This window comes from Hypanus sabinus, chromosome 3 (assembly GCF_030144855.1).
Source record: "Hypanus sabinus isolate sHypSab1 chromosome 3, sHypSab1.hap1, whole genome shotgun sequence".
NCBI classification, from domain to species: Eukaryota; Metazoa; Chordata; class Chondrichthyes; order Myliobatiformes; family Dasyatidae; genus Hypanus; species Hypanus sabinus.
The window spans coordinates 81,774,988-81,798,942 of record NC_082708.1 but is presented as its reverse complement, the minus strand read 5'-3'; the positions used below and the strand labels follow the sequence as shown (position 1 = coordinate 81,798,942).

The 23,955-nt window shown below is 41.2% G+C and overlaps 1 pseudogene; it reads left to right on the top strand.

Moving 5' to 3' along the window:
* LOC132390914 (uncharacterized protein K02A2.6-like) overlaps positions 1-8,491 on the top strand; it is a 28,331-nt pseudogene extending 19,840 nt beyond the window's left edge.
* The last annotated feature ends 15,464 nt before the right edge of the window (positions 8,492-23,955 follow it).

Genomic DNA, 23,955 nt, shown 5'->3' with positions numbered 1-23,955 from the left:
AAAAGGCATAGTCACAGTGTGGTCAATGACAACTAATCAATACAGATATACCTTTGGAGGATAAAAAATTGTAAGGCTAGTTCACCCTACAGGTTTCAGCTACAGCAACCATATAAAATAATTGGAAACCATAACTCATTTGTGCATGGGACAGCTCAGCAAAGGGAGAGGTGTGAGTAGTGGGATCACAAAAAGAAAGAACTTGCACTTTTTAGAATCATTCATGACAGCCCAAAGTACTTTGCTGTCAATGAAGTACATTAGAAGTGTATCCATTGTTTGTAATGTAGAAAACACAGCAAGCTCTGTCAACTAAAAGGAGCAGGCCAACTACCTGACAATGCATATAGTGCTCCCTCAGCAAAGCACCAAACCTGCATTGCTTCAGGCTCCTGGAGTGAGAGATAAATCCACAACTTTTTAACACAGAAGGAAGAGAATCTACCCTTCTCTTTCCTCTGAGACAGGGCTGACACAAGTTTATGAAGTAATTTTCTGACTTTCTCCTCTCATCTGGGAAGCCCGACAGCTGACCATATCTAAAAAATATTCGTATAACTCCACAGGACAGTTTTACAACCAGTAGGTGAAATACCTATGCAATATTTCCCCACATTTCCCACTAGGTTCATGTCTCCATGAAGCTGTAGGGATGGAATTTCAGTCTGAGTGAGATTATATCTCTTACCTGGTAAAATAAAACTAAGTCAAGAATACTTTGATGTGCATGGTTTATTAATAAAAGTGAGATCTTTGGACACCTTCCCATTCAATTTTCTGTCATGATATTTTGTTAACAAACTAAAGGTCATGCTGCAGCACACAGAAAATGCTGGGAGATTTGCAGTTCCTCCAGCATTTTGTGTGTGTTGCTCGAGATTCCAGCAGCTGCAGGATCTCTTAAAGGTCACGGTGTCTCCTAAGAAATAAGGATCCTTTGTAGTTATGTTAAAAATTGATTACCAATGTTCAAACACAAGCAAATTAAGAGGTAAAGATGCTGATTCATGTAGTAGAAAATAAAGTAACACAAAATATAAATAGAAAACTTTACCTTCCATTTTTTTAAATCACAGAGCAAGCTGAGGATGATTTTATGTCATATACTGCTTAGAATGTTTAAATTTCCTTGAAGTTCTGGCAAAAAATATGTCATCAAATAAATATAGTGTATTTTTATTCAGTTTGGGGATCTGGGCATTGCTGACAAAGCCAATATTTAACAATCTAGAGAAGATAGGTAGTGTGTTGCCTTATTGAACCGCTGCAGTCCTACTACACGGTGGAGCAGGAGCAGGAACAATCAGAAAAGTTTGCCAATTATTGATTATTATTGTTAGTGTAAACTACAAAATGATGGTTTGTATTCACATTGAAACAGGAGTGAGGATTTAACTGAAAAGGCATGTAAACTATTAATGATGATGATGATGGTGATGAGGAAATTACAAAACAATGATTTGTATTCACATCAATAGAGGATTGATGATTGAGACAAGGTATGTAAAATATTAAAGCAAATTGAAAATTCAAATTTCTAGACAACGAATCAAAAAGGAAAAAAAGATCATCTTAAAATCAAAACAATCAAAAAACTTTTTTTTCTCGCAAAAAGGTCATAAATATTTGGAATTCCCCTTTCCAAAATGACACAAAGCTGGGTGGCAGTGTGAAATATGAGAAGGATATTAGGAAAATGCAGGGTGACTTGGACAAGTTGGGTGAGTGGGCAGATGCAGTTTAATGTGGATAAATGTGAGGTTATCTACTTTGGTGGCAAGTACAGGAAGGCAGATTACTATCTGAATGGTGTCACGTTAGGAAAAGGGGAAAGTAAGCATGCAGGTACAGCAGGCAGTGAAGAAAGCTAATGGCATGTTGGCCTTCATAACAAGGGAAGTTGAGTATAGGAGCAAAGAGGTTCTTCTGCAGTTGTACAGGTCCCTGGTGAGACCACACCTGGAGTACTGTGTTCAGTTTTGGTCTCCAAATTTGAGGAAGGACATTTTTGCTATTGAGTGAGTGCAGCGTAGGTTCACGAGGTTGATTCCCGGGATGGTGGGACTGTCATATGTTGAAAAATTGGAGCGACTGGGCTTGAATTTAGAAGGATGAGAGGGGATCTGATTGAAACATATAAGATTGGACACGCTAGAGGCAAGAATCATGTTCCCGATGTTGGGAGAGTCTAGAACCAGAGGCCACAGTTTAAGAATAAGGGGTAGGCCATTTAGAACAGAGCTCAGGAAAAACTTTTTCACCCAGAGAGTTGTGGATCTATGGAATGCTTGCCTCAGAAGGCAGTGGAGGCCAATTCTCTGGATGCTTTCAATAAAGAGTTAGCTAGAGCTCTGAAAGATAGCAGAATCAAGGGATATGGGGAGAAGGCAGGAACAAGGTACTGATTGTGGATGATCAGCCATGATCATATTGAATGGCGGTGCTGGCTCAAAGGGCCGAATGGCCTACTCCTGCACCTATTGTCTATTGTGATGAACCTCTAAATGCTGAAGTTACTGGGTGTCTATAAGATATGAATGCTGAGAGATATGGCATTAAATAGGTGCACAGCTTAATGAAGGTGTACACATTAGCGATCAGAAAATTTATCAGAGGAGAAAGGTTGAATTTCAAGTGAAGCTGGGATTCTCCGAACACAGAAGATTAAGGTATTGTTAATTGTGATCCTCAAAATAATGAAGGCTTTGATCAAATAAATAGGGAGAATTATCTCTATTGGTAGAAGGTCAGTAAACAATAAAGATTGTGAAAACCTTTGCCAACTGCCACTGGACTCAGTGGTGGGAAAGCCACCTTTCTAAAGCTCCAGATGTCTAGTGTCAACGTGTTCTGGGTCCCACCAAAACTGGGAAGTTGGGATGTCTTTACTACCGGAACCCTGATCCGTGTGAATTCTGTGTAAATACTGCCTGATGCACCATCAATAACTCTCTCTGAGACGTAAAGGTGAGATATCGGCTTTTATTGACTGGAAGAAGGAACAAGCAGTGAGTGACCACCATACTACATCCTGGAGACTGAGAGGCCAGGCTCAGGCCTCAATCGCCTTTATACAGGGGTCTGTGGGAGGAGCCACAGGAGCAGTCAGCAGGGGACGTGTCCAGACAGGTATATGTAGTTCACCACACTGCCCCCATGCAATTAGTTGTCATCCAGAAGTAACATATCATACACTGTATACAATTATAAAGAAAGTCTATTTACAAATTTCAGCTTTATTGAACAGTTATTAGGAAAAAGAAAAGAAAAAGATAAAAAAAAACCCTATTACAGTTAACCCAGTCCAAACGTGCACAGTATTTGGAGCTCATCTTGAAGGTGTCCTTAACTCATACGCTGCACCCACTGTCTGCATGAAAGCATACACCACTTTCCAAATGAAATTCAAAATCTACCTCAAATAAATGGGCTTCCCGACGGGAGTACTGGTCCTTTCCTCTTGAAGCCATTCGTCTGCACAAATCACCTTGTGCAACAGGGACGGCATCCTCACTCATCTTACCCCCGACCTCTCCCAGCTCCTGCCAAAAAGACCTTGATACACACCAGTGTCTGTCACAAAAACTACACCGCCCTGTGTTTTCTAGAACCTTCTCACAATTCCACCATCCTGACTGGCTGACACAACATTCCTAAGTTGAACAACATTGTCCCTTGTATTTGACTCAAAGCTAAACATGCTAAAAGCAGAACATAGAGTTCTTACAGATCTGCTAAAATGAAGTATCCACAGCATAACAGTAAAAATCTTAACCAGGGTGTTACAGTAGATTGAAAATAAATGACACAGTTGGAAGTGGGGAGTAGGTTCACAATACAACAACTTATGATGGTTTAAAACAAAAGAGCTATTTCAGAGAAAACAGGTAACTGAATGACTGGGTTGGTCAGTTTGCATCTAAATTATTGACAGCTTGTGTAGCAAAGAATAGATGCATGTATAATAAAGAACATTGGAGTGTTATGGTAGCGTAGTGGTTAGCACAAGGCTTTACAGTACAGGCGACCCGGGTTTAATTCCTTCTGCCCGTGACTGCCTGGGCTTCCTCTCACAGTCCAAAGACATACCAGTCTGTAGGCTAATTGACCATTGTAAATTGTCATGTGATTAGCTGCTGGATTTCTGGATGACACAGATTGAAGGGCCGGAAAGGCCTATTCTGTGCTGCAGGTCAGTAAATAAATAAATAATAAATAATAAGTAAATGCTGTGCTGCACTGTACAGGCCCTTTGGCCTATCAAGTTGAGCCAACCTTTTACCTTACTCCAAGATCAATATAATCCTTCTTCCCAGATAGCCCTCCATTTTCCCTTCATCCATATATCTGAGGTTCACCAAATGAACATTCTCTGGAGTTCAAATTCAGTAGCTTTTTACGCAAACAATGCTATTGCAATTGATACCTTTTCCCCTATGTGTGCAAATCGAGGTAAAGCTCTTAGGCCTGACAAATGGAATCCTTGTCATTGTTTAATCAGTCTGTGCAGCCAGTAGTCCCAAGACAAACTTGGTACACCCAAGAACAGGTTTAAGGTTCTCTTCCCTGCTGTACCATTAAAATACATTGGAACACAAGGACATAGCTCATCGGATATGTTGTAATGTGAGTATTATTAAAAGTAAGTTAACACTAATCGGGAAGCTGTTGGTAGCAAGAGGTGGGATCCGGGGTTGGCGGGGTCTTTACTTCCACTCTTTTTACTCCCAGTATGCATTGTATATAGTTCCTCCACCCAGGCCGCACGAGGTACCTGGAAGCCTCTGTATTGTAAATATCATTTGGCGTCCCCGATAAAGATGCTCTTTTGGCCATCAAGTTGTCGAGTGGTCTTTTTGTAAAGTAGAAGTTACCACATATTTTTGGAGATGAGGTGAACTGGTTTTGTGGACGGGTCGGCCCTGTTTTTGATCAGGAGCTGTGAGCAGGCAAGAGCCTCGTGTTTGGATGGCTGTGTTCAGAACGGTCGGTGTGTTTGACCAGCAAATCTAGAAGTGGCCGGAGTGGCGAGGAAAGCTTGGGCCACTTTTTCTGTGCTAATAGAATTACTGAGGAGGCTAAGAAGCACTCTATTCTCCTGAGTGTCTGTGGGGGCAAAGACGTACAAGCTGATACGGAACTTAGCTACGCCGCGGAAACCAGGAGAAATTCCATACGACGAACTGGTCAAGCTCGTGGGGAACCACAACAATCCAAAGCCTTCAGTGATAGTTCAACGGTTCAAGTTTCACAGCCATGTCCAGAAGCCAGGTCAGTCTGTGGGTGATTTTGTGGCCAAGTTTCGGCAGCTATCGGAGCATTGCGATTTCGGAGCCGTGTTGGATGACATGCTGCGTGATAGATTAGTATACGGCATTAATAATGATGCCGTACAACACCGCTTGCTGGGGGGAATTCCCACTGTTGACTTTCAAGACAGCCCTAGAGATTGCCCAAGGCATGGAGATGGCTGCTGATAATGCCAAGGATATACAGAAAGGATATGGGGGGGGGTCGCAGTCAAAGGCAATGCTCCAAGTCAGGTGGGAGACTGGTAAACAGGCAAAACGGGTGGAATGTTTTCGGTGTGGAGGAACGCACTTATGCAAATGTTTGTAAATTCAAAGATACTGTCTGCCATGCTTGCGGCAAGAAGGGACATTCAGCTAAAAAGCGCAGGAGCATAAAGGGTGAGGTTAAGCCTGGGCAGGGGAAAACTCAACAGGCTCAGGCAGCCACACACCAACTAGGAGAAGCAGACGAAGAGGCAGCGTGTGCCTACAACACGTTTGGGGTGGAAACGGATGAGGGACCACCTGATCCATATTATGACACAGTCACTGTCAAGGGAAAGCACATTAAGTTCAAGATTGATTCAGGGAACTGCATTGGTCATTAGTGAAGAGACCTACAGGAGGACATGGGGATCCAACCTGCCTCCCATCAGACCATCTAAGCTCAAACTCAGGACCTATACGGGGCAAACCATACCTCAATTAGGGGTGTTACATGTGGATATTTCAGTTGGGGGCCAGAAGGCTGAAGCCAGGCTGGTGATAACTAAGGGCAGTGGCCCCAATCTTTTGGGTCGCGATTGGCTTTGTAAAATCCGGCTCAACTGGCATGAAATTAAGTATGCACGCACGACGGAGGACATTCTGCAGCGGTATAGTGACGTTTGCAGGGATGAGCTGGGCACACTGAAAGGCGTGACTGTGAAACTCTATGTCGACCCTGAGGCCACACCACGTTTTGTTAAGCCCAGGTCGGTGCCCTATGCCACGAAAGGCAAAGTCGAGGCAGAGCTGGTACGTTTACAGGGGCTGGGCATCATGGAGCCCGTCCAGTTTTCAAGGTGGGCGGCTCCCATTGTTCCAGTTTTGAAGGCGGATAAACGGTAAGGATATGTGGGGATTACAAGTTTACGGTGAATCTGGACTCTAAGCTGGAAGAGTACTCATTGCCACGAGTGGATGACCTGTTTGCGACCCTGTCAGGGGGTAAACTATTCACAAAGCTGGACATGAGCCACACCTATCAACAGTTGCTGCTCGATGAGGATTCAAAGGAGTACGTCACCATCAATACGCACAAGGGATTATTCAAATACAATCGCCTGGTGTTTGGAGTGGCATCTAGCCCCACCCTTTTCCAAAGGACAATGGACTCTTTGCTGCAGGGGATTCCGCATGTAGCAGTGTATCTTGATGATATTTTGATCATGGGAGCCACGGAGGGGGAGCATCTGGCTAATTTAGAACAGGTGCTGAAGAGACTCTCAGATGCAGGGCTGTGGTGGAGACGCGGAAAATGTGTGTTCCTGGCTCCGAGTGTGACCTACCTGGGACACAAGATTACAGCTGAGGGGCTTTGCCCCGTGGAGGACAAAGCGAGAGCTATCAAGGAGGCCCCAAGCCCCAAGAGCGTCACTGAATTCAGTTCATTTTTGGACATGGTGAATAATTACGGCAAGTTTCTTCCGGACCTCCCAAAGGTTTTGACCCCACTGTATAAGCTGCTTCACAATGTCACTAAGTAGCAATGCGGTGAAGAGCAGGAGGAAGCTTTCAAGAAAGTGAAAGAACTCCTGCACTCAGTGAAGCTGCTTGATCACCGTGACCCAGACAAGGAGATCACCCTTTCATGAGACGCTTCGCCCTGTGGAGTCGGGGCAGTTCTCTCACACGTAATGGAGGACTGTTCAGAGAAGCCTATTGGTTTTGCTTCATGTACCCTGATGGCTGCTGAGAACGGATATTCAGAGATAGACAAAGAAGGTCCGGCCATTGTTTTTGCGGTCAAACGTTTTCATCAGTACCTTTATGGACGTGCATTCACAATTTATACAGACCATAAACCACTGATGAGCCTTTTTAGGGAGACCAGGTGCACCCCACCACTAGCCTCAGCCAGGATGCAGTGTTGGGCTCTCACATTGTCAGCTTACCTGTATACTATCGTGTACAGAGCGGGTGGGGATAATGCAAACGCCGATGCGCTGAGTCGACTCCCTTTACCTGAGACGCCTGTTACTACGTATGTGCCTCCGGAGACTGTGTTTTCATTGGAGAGGCTGTCCGAGACACCTGTAAAGGAGACCCAGATCAAGCAATGGACAGAGAGGGACACAGTCCTGTCTCAAGTCAAGACTTTTCTTTCACAAGGTTGGCCTAGAATCGTGGAAGGAGAGGAACTGAGACCTTATGTGAAACGCAAGACCAAAGTGAGTCTGCAGGATGTTTGCATTTTCTGGGGGGCGAGGGTCATCGTGCCTCCCCCTGGCCATTCACAGATTGTGGAAGAAATTCATGAGACTCACCCAGGGGTGTGTCGAATGAAAAGCCTTGCAAGATCCTACGTCTGGTGGCCAAGAATGGATCAGGATCTGGAAAACAAAATAAAATCATGCATGCAATGTCAGACCAATCAGAACATGCCACCACCAGATCCTTTGCACCCATGGAAGTGGCCAGTCTACCCCTGGTCTAGGCTACATTTGGACTTTGCTGGCCCCTTTATGGGACAGATGTTTCTTGTAATGGTAGATGTGCACTCCAAATGGATCGAAGCTCACGTCATGAGCAACATCACAGCCCCCTCAAACATAGACAAACTCAGACAAGTGTTTGCAGTCCACGGGTTGCCTGACTCTCCGGTCACTGATAATGGCCCGACGTTCATCAGTGAGCTGTTCGAGGAGTTCATGCGGCAGAATGGCATTTGTCACATTCGGACGGCCCCTTTCCATCCAGCCTCAAATGGTTTGGCTGAGCGGGCTGTTCAGTCAGTGAAGGAAGGCCTGAAGCGGATGTCAGGGGACTCTCTTAGTACCTGGCTTTCATGTTTCCTGTTTAAATACCGCCTCACTCCATAGACTACGACTGCACGCACTCCAGCAGAGATGCTGATGGGGCGTAGGCCCAAGTCAAGATTGCCCGGACATGAAGGCAGAAGTGGAGAGAAAGCAGGAAAAGCAGAAGGAGGGACATGATCAACTTGCGCGAGACAGACAATTAGAACTGGATGACAACGTCTATGTGAGAAACAATCAGCAATGGCTACCTGGTGTTATTCTTAAGCAGAGTGGTCCAGTCTCCTATGTTGTTAAGCTGACTGATGGGCGTGTTTTCCGCAGACATCAGGACCATGTGCTCCTGCGTCATGAGTCCGGCTCAGAGGTAGACAGTTCCATGGAGTTTCCAATGGGGAGACAGACTACTGGGGAAGCACGTCCACCAGTGACTTTGCCAGAGGGAGACACACTGGCAGAGGGGGCAGAGTCCCCTGATGAGGATGGACATTCTCACGCGGACACACAGACCCCTCTCGTGTCCCCAACACCACATCCACCCAAAACATCCTCACCAGCGGTGCCTGCTGGGACACTGGGGGTAGTGTGTAGATCACAGCACCCTCACAAACCTCCTGACAGACTGAATCTTTGATTGGATAGTTTCTTTTGTTGTTAGATTGAATGTTGAATTTGCCATGTTTTTTAGGTGTTTTTATATTGGTAACCTGTTGCTAATGTTTTTTATTTCCCAGTTCTTCTATATTTGGGGAATGTTGGATTTTAAAGGGGAAGAAGTGTTGTAATGTGAGTATTATTAAAAGTAAGTTAATACTAATTGGGGAGTTGTTGGTAGCAGGAGGTGGGATCCGGGGTTGGCGGGGTCTTTACTTCCACTCTTTTTACTCCCAGTATGCATTGTATATAGTTCATCCACCCATGCCGCATGAGGTACCTGGAAGCCTCTGAATTGCAAATATCATTTGCTGTCCCAGATAATGATGCTCTTTTGGCCATCAAGTTGTCGAGTGGCCTTTTTGTAAAGTAGAAGTTACTACAAGATATATTCCACTGATCAACAAAGTTGTCTTAGATCCATTTGTCGACCTTCCTCCATTTACCTTAAATTTTGGGTTAAATGGGATCCATCAATTTCAGGAAAAAAATACAATGATAATTTCTATTCCCCATTTCCCCTTTAGTATTCTAGTCCTCTTGAAATAAAAAATAGTATTCCATTGGCCATCTGAATAAAGTTCTTTAAATCCTATCATTGATGTTATCTGTATACCTGTGCAGACTCAACACAATTCTTTCAAAGCAATTTGAGTCCAGCTAATTACCAAACTAAGCCAATAACTTGCCTTCAACTGTATGATTTCCAAATTTAACTAATAATTTTAATGACAGACAAATATCTTCAGGGAGTCACATAAGTAACAGAATACCAACAGCCTACCTTGGTCACGTCAAATGTGTTTGACAAGTATGAACTGCTCTTTAAATCCACTAATCTGATGCAATGTATTAAGATGTTCAATCACTCTTCTATTTATGCCACTTTTCATTATTTTGGGCTTGAATCTTCCACACCTTTTATGGGTATTCCCTTTGTTTTTCCAGATAATGTTGTTTCCTCACACGTGTTCCCTTGATCATGAACACCTAATAGTCAAATGCCATCCTGTTGATTTATTTCGGGAGTTCTCCTCCATAATCTCGACTTCAGTTTGCATACCACCAGGGGCCAACCATAACCAAGTGTTTGAGGTACTGCAGGATGCCATCTCCAAGCAAGAATGAGTCCATCCCAATGCATTCGAATCATAGTTGGGGGCTTTGACAGACTTGTTTGAAGAAATCCCGGTCCACTTACTATCAGCATGTAACCTGTAGCACCAAAGATCCCAACACGCTAGACCAGTGATAAAGAAATGTCTACCATTCCATGCCCAGGCTGCATTTCAGTAAACCAGATCACATGGATATCCTCCTCCACCTGTATACAGGCAGAGGCTAAAGACCGAAGCTCCAGATATTAGGACAACAAAGAGGTGGTTGCAAGAGGCAGGAGAGGAACCATGAGGTTGATTCGAGTTAGCACCCTGCTCAAATTGCTGTACACTTATGACTGTGTGGCTAAGCACAGCTCCAATATCATATTCAAATTTACTGACAACATTACTGTTGTCTGCCAAATCAAAGGTGGCAATGAATCAGCATACAGGAGGGAGATTGAACATTTGACTGAGTTGTGCCATAACAACAACCTTTCACTTAATGTCAGCAAGACCAAAAAGTTGATTATTGACTTTAGAAGAAATCCAAAGATCCATGTGCCAGTTCTCCTTGGAGGATCAGAGCTGGGTCAACAATTTTAAATCCCATGGTGTTATTATTTCAGATAACCTCGTGTGGGTCCAGCACATAAGTGCATTATGAAGAAAGTATGACAACGTCTCTACTTCCTCAGGAGTTTGTGGAGATTTGGTGTGACATCTAAAACTTTAACTAACTTCTATAGATATGTAGTGGAGAGTACATTGACTGACTGGATGGAAACACCAATGCCCTTGAATGGAAAATCCTTCATAAAGCAGTAGATATGGCCCAATCCATCACAGGTAAAGCTCTCCCCACCACTGAGAATACCTACATGAAACGCTGTTGCAAGAAAGCACCATCTATCATCAGAGACCCTCACCACCCTGAACATGCTCTCTTCCCGTTACTGCCATCAGGGAGAAGATCCAGGAGCCTTAGGATTCACACCACCAGGTTCAGGAACAGTTACTATCCCTCAACCATCAGGCTCTTGCATTGATTCTATTATTATTCTACAGATTCACTGAGTATGCCCACAAGAAAATGAATCTCAGCATTATATATGATGACATATATTTATTTGATAATAAATTTATTTTGAACTTTGAACTATCAAAATACAACTAGGCAGATGTTGTGGGATCTCAGTCACCTGGAATCGGATGGGCAATGCTGTTTTCCAGTTTAGACAAGCTCCTTACCAAAAGAAGTATGTGTGTTGCATCAATGGAATGAGATACGAAACACAGTCTCGTCTCAAAGCTGGAGGGCAGAGTGATAACTTACAGTTCTACTGAATTCTACAATTTACTAGTCTTGTTATCCTTCCTACGACAGCTGTGAATATTTCTATTTCTGATGCCTTTCAGGCCCTTTTGAAGTAATTACTGACTTAAGGGAAATGAGCCTTGACCATTAGTGAGCATGGCATCTAGGCACAAGTGTCAGTGGTTCAGTATTTACTCTAATCTAAATGAAGACAATTTTGACGTAAGTGTTAATGTGAACTACAGGCTTCTACCTATAGCTTTTGAGAAAGGAGTGAAAAATGCAACTGTTATGTACATCACGATCACATTTGAATATAAATCAAATTTGGCTTTGTCCATTGATTTATTTATTTAGAGATGCAATGTGGAACAGGCCCCTCTGGCTAGAGCTACTCTGCCCAGCAACCAACCTAGTTAACCCTAGCCTAATCACAGCACATTTAAAATGACCAATTAACATATTAACTAATGTCTTTGGAATGTGGGAGGAAACTGTAACACTCGGAGAAAGCCCATGCATTCCTATGGAGGAAATACAAACTCCTTACAGATGGTGTCAGAATTGAACTCCAAATTCCGTTGCCCCAAGTTGTAATAGCATTGTGTCCAACCATGACGCCCAGCATCGATGTTATGAGTGTAACCTGATGAGGCGAACCGAACCACTCTTCATGTAAATAGTACCTTGTAGGTCTTAGCCTGGACTGCATCAATCATAATGGCAAAGATCTGTTAATAAGGCATGAATAAATCAGCATCGTTATGCTTCCATAAATGCCCAACTGAATGTGGAAATGTGACATTGCTGCCAGAAACACTTTGCTGTTCTATGTGAAGCAGCTTTGGTAAAAGTATTAAAATAATGTCCTTACCTTGCTCTAGAAGTATTGAACTAACAGTGGAAAGAACAAGAAAGCACTGAGACATCCACTATAGGTATTAATTTAATGCAAAATAAATTGCTGAAAGAGTTCTATACTTGAGAGTTGTAATGCATCTGATGTCTTGTTCACTTGGAAGGAAAATAGATCAGCCATGATGAAATAGCAGAGCAGACTCTATGGCCTAATTCTGCTCCTTTATCTTATGCTCTTATTTTCTTATGGACAGAAACTGCAATTATTGATAAAGTAAAAACATGAAAGTTATTTTCCTTCTTAATTTTTAGTTCCATTTATTTTATTTTTCTTTAGATTCAACAGTGTTACACAATATTTCATTTGCTGGTGGTACATTGTATTATTGAGTTACTAAGTTCTGTTTGTTCTGCCTTATTTCTATGTATCAATGAAAAATCTTCAACAATATTGATTGAGTTTTCTTTGTTTCTTGACCTGTTTATAGACCGCACAGATCCCCTATAAAGACACTCTGCAGGAGAAGACAAATCTCCCAAAAGCTGGCAATGCAAACTGGAAAAAGTCAGGTGCTTCCTCATCAGGAGGAAGAAATACTGCGTCCAGCTCTGACAAAGCAACAAAAATAGCTTATCAAGCTCCAGAGACCTCAGGGTAGGCAAAGGAAAGCCAGTGATTTCAGTACCGCAAACATGTAAGAGGGCAGAATGGGCAATAACAAGTGATGAAAAAATGTTGTTGCATATTTAAATATTGACAAATTAACAGGAGAGACTCCACTTTGAAGTGTCTGTTGTGGACCAAGTATGATCCTCCTAAACATTCAATCAAATCTATTAATCAAGTTTTCCCCCAACTCTGGCAATCAGCTGACGCCCACCAAAACCACTCAATTCCAAATTTCCTATGCCACAATCACTACCTCCCTTCAAATGTCCAGTCCAGTTTCAGTTTTCTACCCATGATTCTTTGGCTGATTGCATTCCCCCCACCCCCACCTCTGACACCCCATACTCTAAACCAGTCAGCTACAAAGGTAATGCCTTCCAAACCAGCGGTTGGACAGACTTTAAAGTAAATAGGAATGGAATAATGAAACAATAATTAGACTTGGGAACCTTCCAGTATTTCTATATTTCTTTTATATCATCTCTTTGCAACCCCACTCATCATCTTCATGATCTGGTCCCTTTTTTTCCCTTCATGCAAATGTCCTTGGGAATCTGTGCATGATTCTGGAGCTGAATAAATGCCACTATTGTTATTTTCAGCCTGGATTTCAATTCAGCAAATTTTCCATTGTCTTTTCAATGTGTTGAATTTGCATCGAAATACATCATTTGCTCTGTCCATTATTAAGTAGGAAATCTGAGGCACTTCACATTCACTCATCTTCAACCATCCACCCCTACTTTGCTTGTCACTTTGCCACCCCATCTAACTGCAGGAAGTGCAGCAGATGCGTCCTCCCCTCAGACCATCGAAGAATCCAAATATCTCTTGAATGTGAGGCAGCAGTTCACTTATCCATTTTCCAGTTTAGTTCATACAGCGGAAGTGGCTGATGTGGGTGAGATGGCATCATTCAAGAGATGTCTGGGATAGCTACATGTTTGGGAGGGGCATAGAGGGCTATGATTCAGGTACAGTTTGATGAGATGAGGCTGCATAACAGTTCAGCATGAACTAGGTTGGCTGAAGGCCCTGCTTCTGTGCTGTAATGCTCTTATGATTTTGCTATTCGGCTACTCATCTGCTTTATAAGTGAACTGCTGCCTCACGTTCAAGGGATGTTTGGAATGTTTGGATTCTTAGGTGATCTGAGCAAAGGACACAAAGGGGCATCTGCTTTGGAGAAACCAAATACAAGTTGGGTAGTCATTTTGCAGAAACCTCCATTCAATCAACAAACCTGAACCAGAGCTTTTAGTTCCTGTCACTTAAATTCCACATTCCTGTCTCAATCTAATCTCCTTAGCCTCCTAAATTGTCCCAGTGATGGTGTTGTATCAATGAAGAGCATCGCATTTTCTACTTGAAGCACATCATAGCCTTTTTTTCGTGTTCACTCTTCTTTCTGTAATGCCCTGGTTCATATTTTTTCCTGTTATGCTGTACGAATTTCATTTCAGCAGTTCTGTGCAAGCTGCTTGTTTCCATAGTTTTCCTGTTATGCTGTATGTATTTCATTTTGTGCTGTTCCATGCGAGCTGCTTACATTTGGGTTATTGTTGAAGGTCAGAGGAGAAATGTGTGCCATCCAGTTAGGATGGTCGGATTAAGGGCAGGTTTCTCTGGTCAGGGACACTAAGGTTGAGCTGGAGGTTGTAGTTCGGCGGGAGATGAAGAGAGAAGACACTGGGTAGAGCCAGTGTAGCATGCAATCCGTTTGGAGACCCGTCTGTTCGAGATGGATTGTGAGTGACATTTGGAAGGTGTTGTGTACTTTCACATTGTCTGTGGGCCCAGTGCGTGAGTGACAGAGAAGTTCAAAATGAACTCCAACGTGTGCATGTTTGACTGTTTAATTTGAATGGGCCTTTTCTTTTTGTTATTCTTTACTAGCCCTTCAGTTATGATTCATAAATATAATTCCTTTATATTGTCTGTTATATATGCTGTCTTTATGTATGCTGTCTGTTGTTTCATGGCAATAATTTGTAACAGGGTAGCAAATGACACAGCATCCACACAAACCGGGGTTTGTGGTGGGATCGGGTGCACCACAATACCACGAGTTTGGCGGGGCCCAGGGTTGTCTTCCCTAGACTTACACAGCCAAGGAAACCACTCTTTCATTATTTCAGATTTCACTTGTGTCTTATTTAAACCACCCCATCTCCATCTTTACCACCCTCCTTTACTCAGCAATATACATATCAGCCCCTTTCTCCTGTTCACCATCCTGTCACTGATATTCCCTTTTCTTTTTTTTTTGTCATCCTAAATACCAATTTTTCTGCCCTACCTCTTTCTCCTGTGCTCCATGGAATGAAGTCCTAACTTGTTCCACATTTCCCTATAACTTAGGACCTGAAATCTCAGCAACATCCTTTTAAATTTTCTCTGTACTCTTTCAAACTTATTATTACTTTTCCTGCAAGTTGGTGAACAGAACTGCACACAATACTCCAAAGTTGACCTCATCAATGTCTTATATAACTTCCACAGCACATCCCAAATCCTGTACTCATCACTCTAGATTCTGAAGGGACACATTGGGACCAGACAAACTACCATTTAACTAAATAACAGATTACGTAACAGACCATATTAGAACTCTAGCAATACTACTACAGTACTATAAAACTGTATAATAGTTATCGACAGGGGAATTCATCCCTGTTCTTCTAATTGTTTGTAAATGTACAAAATCAGTAGAGGCACCTACTGCGGACATGCTTTCATACAACTACATCCTTCAAAACTTCATTTACATTGTAACATTCAAGATGATTGTCGATACCTTCAGATTCATAGTCCCTATCTTGCTGAAGTAGTGAAATAATTTCATTTTCACTCCTGACCATTTCTGGCATCTCTAAACCTGATTGCTTGAAACCACAGTGAGAAAAACAGTTCAGAATTGTCTTGCTACTTATTTCTTGCCAACTATCAGTGACAAAAATCACTGCTTTTTGAACACAAACACACACAATTGATGCTATTTAAAAACTATTCACTATAAGCATGATATAATGTTTAACAGCCACACAAGTGTACGAGACTGATGCTCATTAGAAGCTGCAGCAAGTCTCCTGCCTAATGAAGCAGCATAATATCCCAAGTAAATGAAGGGAATCCCAGCTATTTTCTCAATTTTTGTTCTTTCAGAGTTGTCCTAAATAAGTGGTTGGCAATTAACCAATGGCCCAATTAACCAGAATCTACTGTGCTTCGATTTATGTTGCAAAAGCTCTCTTATGACCCTATCTATCTGTGAAACTACCTTCAAGAAATTATGGACCTGTATGCCCAAGTGCCTTTGTGTTGTTTGGAAAAGTAGTAAGTGTTAAATTAATGCTGTTATAATCATAGTATGGTACAAACCTTGCCTCATTTAATAAAAAAGAACTATCTTTGAAATGGAATCTTGGAAGTCATAAAATATGCCATATGAACACATTATCTTTAATCTCTTATATAGTCAAGAATCATCCTAATTAGGCAAAATTTTGGTAAAAGAGGTGTGTTATGGCAAGTGTTTTTAAACAGGGCATGGAGTTAGAGAGGCTGAGAGGTTGTCAGAGAAAATTCTAAATTGGTTAAAAATAAGTTTTAGTCAATTAAATCTGTATTTCTGTTCACTTGTAAGAATTAATATAGAAAATAGAGTATCTCCAAACTTCATTGCTGCATTTGCAACACAATTAAGTTCAATACATTTATTTCCCCCTTGGCTGTATTCCACAGAAATTTCAATTCTAATTCTCCACAGGAATATGTCACTGTAGGTAGTAACTCATCACTCCATGTGAAGGAGCAAGAGCAATATTCTACAAAGCTTTATATCAAATATTTTGATAGGTAGGTGCAAACACAGCTGGATATAATTTGAAAATAATAAAAGTTGCCAAAACAAGTGTTTGCATTTATAGAACCCACTTGAGGAGCATGTATATAATCTGCAGTACATTATATCTCTGTTTTAAATATGCAAAATTATGCACCAATTAGTCATTCAATTGGACATTTTCATATTTTTTATCTAAACATTAATATTGTCTCCCTTTTACATGCACTACACATCAAGCATTTCCATTTAATCTCCTAGACATCATTGTGAATTCTAAAAATGGAGAACCTTCGATTAATTGTAATGAACCAGGCCTGTTTATGCTGTAATTGTTCCTTGTTATGAATAATATTTTACTTCTGCATTACTGTGATGCTTTGAATAAATGATCAAATTCAATACACAAAGCATGAAATTGATATCAGGAGAAAGGTACTTAACAGCAAATTGACAGTTCCAACTAATTCCCTCATCAAATATTACATTTCCAAATGAGTTTGGCATCAACTTTTCAAATTGGGTGCACACATATAATTCGGGGGAATTTAATTTTTTAGTGTATAAAACAAGGCAATTGAACAAACTGCATTAATTTGAAATGGTGCAGCAATGTAACAATGGGGAATCAAATGCAGTATAGATTTTACCATTTTTGGAACATTGTAAAGAATGAAGCACAATTTAATACCTCAATTGAATGATCATTTGTCTCTTAATCACCAAGGTGTGAGTTCAACACAGGGCTGCTTTACATTGGCTGGCCCACCGTTCTCTTTGTTGGATAAGTTTGGGTTGTTCGCAATCATAACAGCGGATGGTGTGGCTGAATGGAGTTTTGTGACAGATAATGGCAGCTGAAGAGGGTTTGATGAAAGCAAAAGATTGATAATCTGAAATTACTGTGCAAAGTTTCAGCAGTCGCAAGGCAGCCTTCTACGAGAATAGTGAATAAAGGAATAACTTCAAATAATTCATTATGTGGTGATTCAAAGAAAATTATAAGGATTATAAATAGCAAAAAGGTGTACAGAAATAATACTGAAACTTTTAGTCTTTTCCTTTTAAAACCAGAATATCTGAGTACTTCTAAAAGATACATTTTAACCAAAAGCTGGAATTAAACTGCATTTTGAGTCTTCAATTGTATTTCAAAATTACGATCAATTGTAAACGTCCTATAAAGGAATCGTGAATAGAATTTTAATAGAAGGCTGGAAGTATAGCTTTGTAAGGTAGAGAATCCATTTCACCATATTAAATTGTAAGATCTTTGTTATTTTTATTTATTTAGAAATACAGTGCAGAGTGGGCTCCTCTGATCAATGAGCTACACCACACAGCAACACACCTGTTTAACCCTCACCTAACCACAGGACAATTTACAATGACCAATTAACTTACCAACTGGTATGTCTGGACTGTGTGAGGAAACCAGAGAACCCAAAGGAAGCTCCATGCGCTCACAGGAAGAAGGTATAAACTTTCTTTTGGAGGATGCCAGAAATGAACTCCGAATTCCAACACCCCGAGCTGTAGCAGCATGATACTAACTGCATCGTTACCCTGGCACCAACATCTTTATGGTGATGGGACCTGAGTGGGAGGAGAGTAAAGTGAGTGAAAAATCACAGGACCAGAGTGTTGAAATTCAGCACAGAAGTCTCATTATTATTCTGTTTCCATAGTTCATTGCCCTATTGCTTTAGAGCAGACACAATGTGGAATTGGATGGCATCCTATTAAAAGGCCCTATTCAAAGGCGCAGTAATGAGGTGTGAACGTGATATGAAGTGAAGTGGAAGTCACAGTTGAAGTCAGAGAGAAGGAGGGTTGGAAAGTGATTTAATTGATTGTTTTGATAAATTGAAGAAGAAGATTATAAGACCTACAGTTCAGAGAAGATGAGAACATGGCTGTTTAAGAAAATCTTTGGTTTCTACTTATTAAACTACATTAAATATATTCCTTTCCCATGTTTGGTTTTGTGAATGACAAAGGGCAACTTTATCATTTTTTGCTACCTAATGTTGAAGTTCATTTTAACATATGGTAGCAAAATGGTGGGCACACAATGGATGGGTGGATGATACTGATGTAAATGTGGTAAGGTTGGTGATGAGGGGATGTGATATGTGACTAAGGTCAAGCTAATAGACATTCCATGGTGGTATTCTTTGCATTTATGAATGGTAAGTTAGTAAGAGTCCTGACATTGCTTCAACCTTCTGCTTATTCTCATCCTTCTCTGATCTGAGATGGTGGGGTAAATATCAAGAAACAGCTTGAAGGAACAATGAATCACCTATGATAAATCAGAAGTTTCATCCTGAGTAGCCCTTGCCTGTTTTATTTAGATTCAGATTCAGATTCAGTTTATTGTCATTTAGAAACCACAAATGCAATGCAGTTAAAAAATGAGACAATGTTCCTCCAGAATGATATCACAAAAGCACACGACAAAACAGACTACACCAGAAAATCCCCAATCCCCAATCCAGAGTCTGGAGAGGCTGCTGCGTATTAATATCATGCTACCGTCTTAGCATGTTCTCTGGAAAGGAGCTCCAAATCCACCAGACAAACAAGACCAAAAACTAAAGCTACAAGACCTGCATGAAACCACTTAGTTACAACAGTGCAAACAATAGCATAATTGATAAAAAAAAACAGACCATGGGCACAGTAAAAATAGTACAAAGATGTTAAAAGACTATAAGTTCAAAAGAAATCACCACACAGTTTCCACAAGTCCCCAGGGTCCCGACAGACTCACCATCCCACGCCGGCAGCAGAAGGGAATACCCCCACTATGGACTTCCACGGCGCCGCCTGACTCAGCCTTGCAGACGCAGCACACAATGAAAGCTCCGTCAAACCCAGCCTTGCAGACGCAGCACACACCGAAAGCGACCTGACCGCAGTGGACTCCATCGAACTTCCGAGCCAACGACCATCCCCTTTGGCACACCTTCTCCGAGCATCACCCTCTGCCGAGCGTATTAAGATGGCCCCGCCAACGGCCATTGGCAACGCGACCCCGAGGACTGGGGACCTGTTCTTCCCAGCAGCAGCAGCAACGAAGAAGGTCTTCCTGGAGATTTCCCTATGTTCCTCCGTGCTCTCACATCCATTTTCAATCGATTATGATTGTACACGGCACACCACTTCACAAATAACAGATAATCAGCTCCGGTGTGGCGGCTACAAGCTGCGTGGCGCCGCCATCTTGGAAATTACTCCAAGATGTACAAGTAGATGTATAGAGTATCTACTAATCACTAACCTAATGAAGAGCCTCTTTCATGTCTCACCATTCCAGTTGTGCTATATTTCCTCTATTTTAACCTAAGATGCCTCCTCGAAAGACTTTTTTGATCTGAAGATTTGATGAGTCTGAATGCTAGATTTTCAAATCAATTTCACCATCAAAGAAGCAGTGGATGCTGGTTCAGTTTTAACCTTGAAGGGGAATTTGGATAAGTGTATGAGTAGACGGGAGACATGGAGAGGGTATGGTCCAGATGCGGGTCAATGTAACTAGGCAGAATAATAGTTTGGCATGGATTAGATGGGCCAAAGAGCCTGTTTCTGTGCAGAAATACTCAGAACTCTGACTAAGGGAAACTTACACTAAAATGCAGATTCCTAGAATCACAATTCATTCATTAGTTATGAATATAACTCTGAAAGAGAGGCAGTCAGTCTTGATAAAAAAAAGCACATCGATTGTTAACTGCCTAGATCTATGAATGGCCAATTTAGTCTGCTCAAAAAGAAGTCCAGCTTGGAGGTTCCCCTTACTTCAGCCACTCTTTAAAGGGGGGGGGGGGGGGGGGAGGGAGGGGTGGATCCAGAGATCAGAAGCATGGGACTGAATAGCAGCCAGAACTTGAAGTCTGAAACCAGAATCACAACCTTTCATTCTCTATTACCTTTGTTACCATGGCAACCAGCTGCACAGCATGGAGCAGCAAATGACTTGGGAAGTCCTCTCTACTGCTAAAAATGCATCTGTTAGCTCCCCTCATGATTCCCCTTTCAACCGCTTCACATTAAAAGAATATCAAAGACAGTGTTATAGTCTTTAGGGAAGTATTTTGCTCTCATCTTTCTTCCATTTTGGTGACTGGCAAAAAGACTTTAGAATGGTTTACTTTCCTACATATATATTAAAAGGACTCTCGTAATAAATCATGATTCTTCTAGCTGTTAAAAACATTGACTTTTCTAAAGCATGGACTGTTTGGAGCTTCACAAATACATTTATAGAATCCATAAAGATTAAAATTTTCATGAATTATCATTCCCAGGAAGGAATTCTTCAGTAATGTTGGTTGGTGATTAGATTAGGTGTTCAAATTCCTTATTGTGCTGGATTTAACAACTGTACAGACAACATGTTAAGGCTGAACAATCCTTCAAATGAGAACTGGTCAATTTATTAGAAAATTGCTCCATGGCATTTTAGTTCATATGCATATTACAGCATATTTCACCAAGAAATCATTTCAGCTTGTTGAGCTTTTGTTTAAAGGCAGATGTGAAAGTACTATTTTTCTGCCCTTTTCTTTTCCTCTATAGTGTGTACAACACAATGAATCTAAGTTACCATTGGTGCTGAGAAGTGAGAAGCTACATCACATCAAAGAGGTATTACAAAAGAAAATGCTTTACTTTGCTGGATCAAAAAGGAATGGTAGATTGTATTGTTTCAATGAAGGATTGCTAGCTAGGAAGGCAGCAGATGCAGAATAGAGAATTAGGATAACCAAATTCATTTATACCTAATGAATCAGGTGCGTACATGGAAGATAGTGATCTCCTTGCTCTCATCAGTAATAACCTGGCCAACTCAAAGTTGCTAATGCATGACTATTAATAAGGATAATAAAGTTACAGCTCTTTTGTAGTTAACAAAGGGACAGCATGATAGCGTAGCAGTTAGCGCGACGGTATTAAAGCGTAGGGTGTCAGAGTTTGGAGTTCAATTCCAGCATTGTCTGTAAGGAGTTTGTACCTTCTTTTCATGGTTATCTCCGGGTGCTGCTGTTTCCTTCCACAGGACAAAGACGTTCCAGTTAGTTGGTCATTGTAAAGTGACCTATGATTAGGCTAGTGTTAAATAAGCGGGTTGCTGGGCGCCACAGCTCGTTAGGGAGAAAGGGCTCATTCTGTGCTGTATCTCTAAACAATTAAATAAATAGATAAATAACATGTCTGTGCAAAATTAGTCAAGATGTTTTGAACAAAATATTAACAAGCAACAGTATGATAAACTTAGAATGGAGCATCGACGTTTTATCCAATTGTATTTTTGAAATTGTGCACAGACTTTCAAGGGTATAGAACTGTATTGATGTATCATAACTACAGCTGCACAAAATGCTCCACGAGGAAAACCAATGTAGTTTCAAAATAAACCGTGAGGATATCAAAACAACTTGCATTCATGTTGTATTTTAAGTAATTAAATTGCAAATGGTAACTGATAGGAGATATTATCTGTTGTATATTTAATATTCCAGTAATATTTACACAAGTATATTGAGAAAAGTTAAGCAGTAGTGGATGCCCAAAAGCCCAATGGTTTGTCACATTTGTGATCCTTTTTATGATCTGTTAATTACTGTAACAGCTTCCAGCCAAACCTGGCTACTGTGCTCCACCCCTTGAACTCATGACTATAGATCAGGAAAAAGTGGCAATGGACAAAGCAGTGTGAGGTGGCTTTCTGATAGATGAAAAAAATGGTGATGTCAGACACTGTACTCACACATTATAGTCTACATCGTCCAGTGAGGCTTTCCACATACTGTTTGGCATGTCAACCAAGGAGAAAGGTGTCCAGAGTCAACTCCAAAGCTGCCAGAAACACTATCTGCAGTCCCAGAGTCAACTCCTACAACCACTACAGAGGGAGCCCAAGAACCTGATATGGTTTCACAGACATACAGTAGTGCTAGGAAGTTTGTGAACCCTGCAGAATTTTCTCTATTTCTGCATAAATATGAGCTAAAATCATATCATCAAATTTTCTAATAAGGCCAAATACTAGATAAAGAGAACCCAAATAAATAAAAACATTATACTTGTTTACTTATTTATTGAGAAAAATGATCCAATATTACATGTATTTGTTGGACAAAGTATCTAAGCCTCAGGGGTAATGCCTTCTACAAAAGCTATTTGGAGTCGGGTGTTCCAGCTAATGAGATGAAATTGGAGGAGTGGATTGTAAAGGTGTCCTACCCTATAAAAAAGACACAGAAAACCATAGTACTGACAGATCCTGCTCTTCTCAAGAAGGATCTGTTTATGTGCCCCATGCCTCAATCAACACAACTTTCAGAGGACCTTAGAAGAATTGTAGAGATGCATCAAGCTGGAAAAGGCTACAGAAGTATTTCTAAAGACCTGAGTGTTCATCAGTCCACAGTAGAAGAAATTGTGCACAAGTGGAGGAAATTCAGCACTGTTGCTACTCTTTCTAAAAGTGGGCATCTTGCAAAGATCACACCAAGAGTACAACATACAATGCTGAAGGAGGTGATAAATAACTCAAAGGTAACAGTAGAAGACCTGAAAAAATCACTATAACTTGCTAAAGTCTCTGTTCATGTGTCCACTATAAGAAAAATACTGAACAAGAATGGTGTTCATGAAAGGACACCATGGAGGAAACCACTGCTCTCCAAACAAAAACATTGCTGCATATCTCAAGTTTGCAAAAGGTCACGTGGCTGCTCTGCAATTCTTCTGAGACAATGATCTGTTGACAGATGAGACAAAAGGTGAACTTTTTAGCAAAAATGCACATTGCTGTGTTTGGGAGAAAACGGCCACTGCACACCAACACCAAAACCTCATCCCAACTGTGAAGCATGGTGAAAGGAGCATTATGGTTTGGGACAGCTTTGCTGCCTCAGGGACTGGACAGCTTGCAATCATTGAGGGAACAATTATTTCAAAATTGTGTCAAGATATTTTACAGGAGAATATAAGGGTAGGAGTCTGTCACCTGAAGCTTAATAGAAGTTGGATAATGCAACAAGATGATGATCTGGAAGACATGAGTAAATCAACAACAAAATGATTTTAAAATATTTGTGTATTGGAATGGCCAAGTCAAAATCCTGACCTTAATCCTATAGAAATGTTGTGGAAGGACCTGAAGCAAGTAGTTTATGCAAGGAAGCC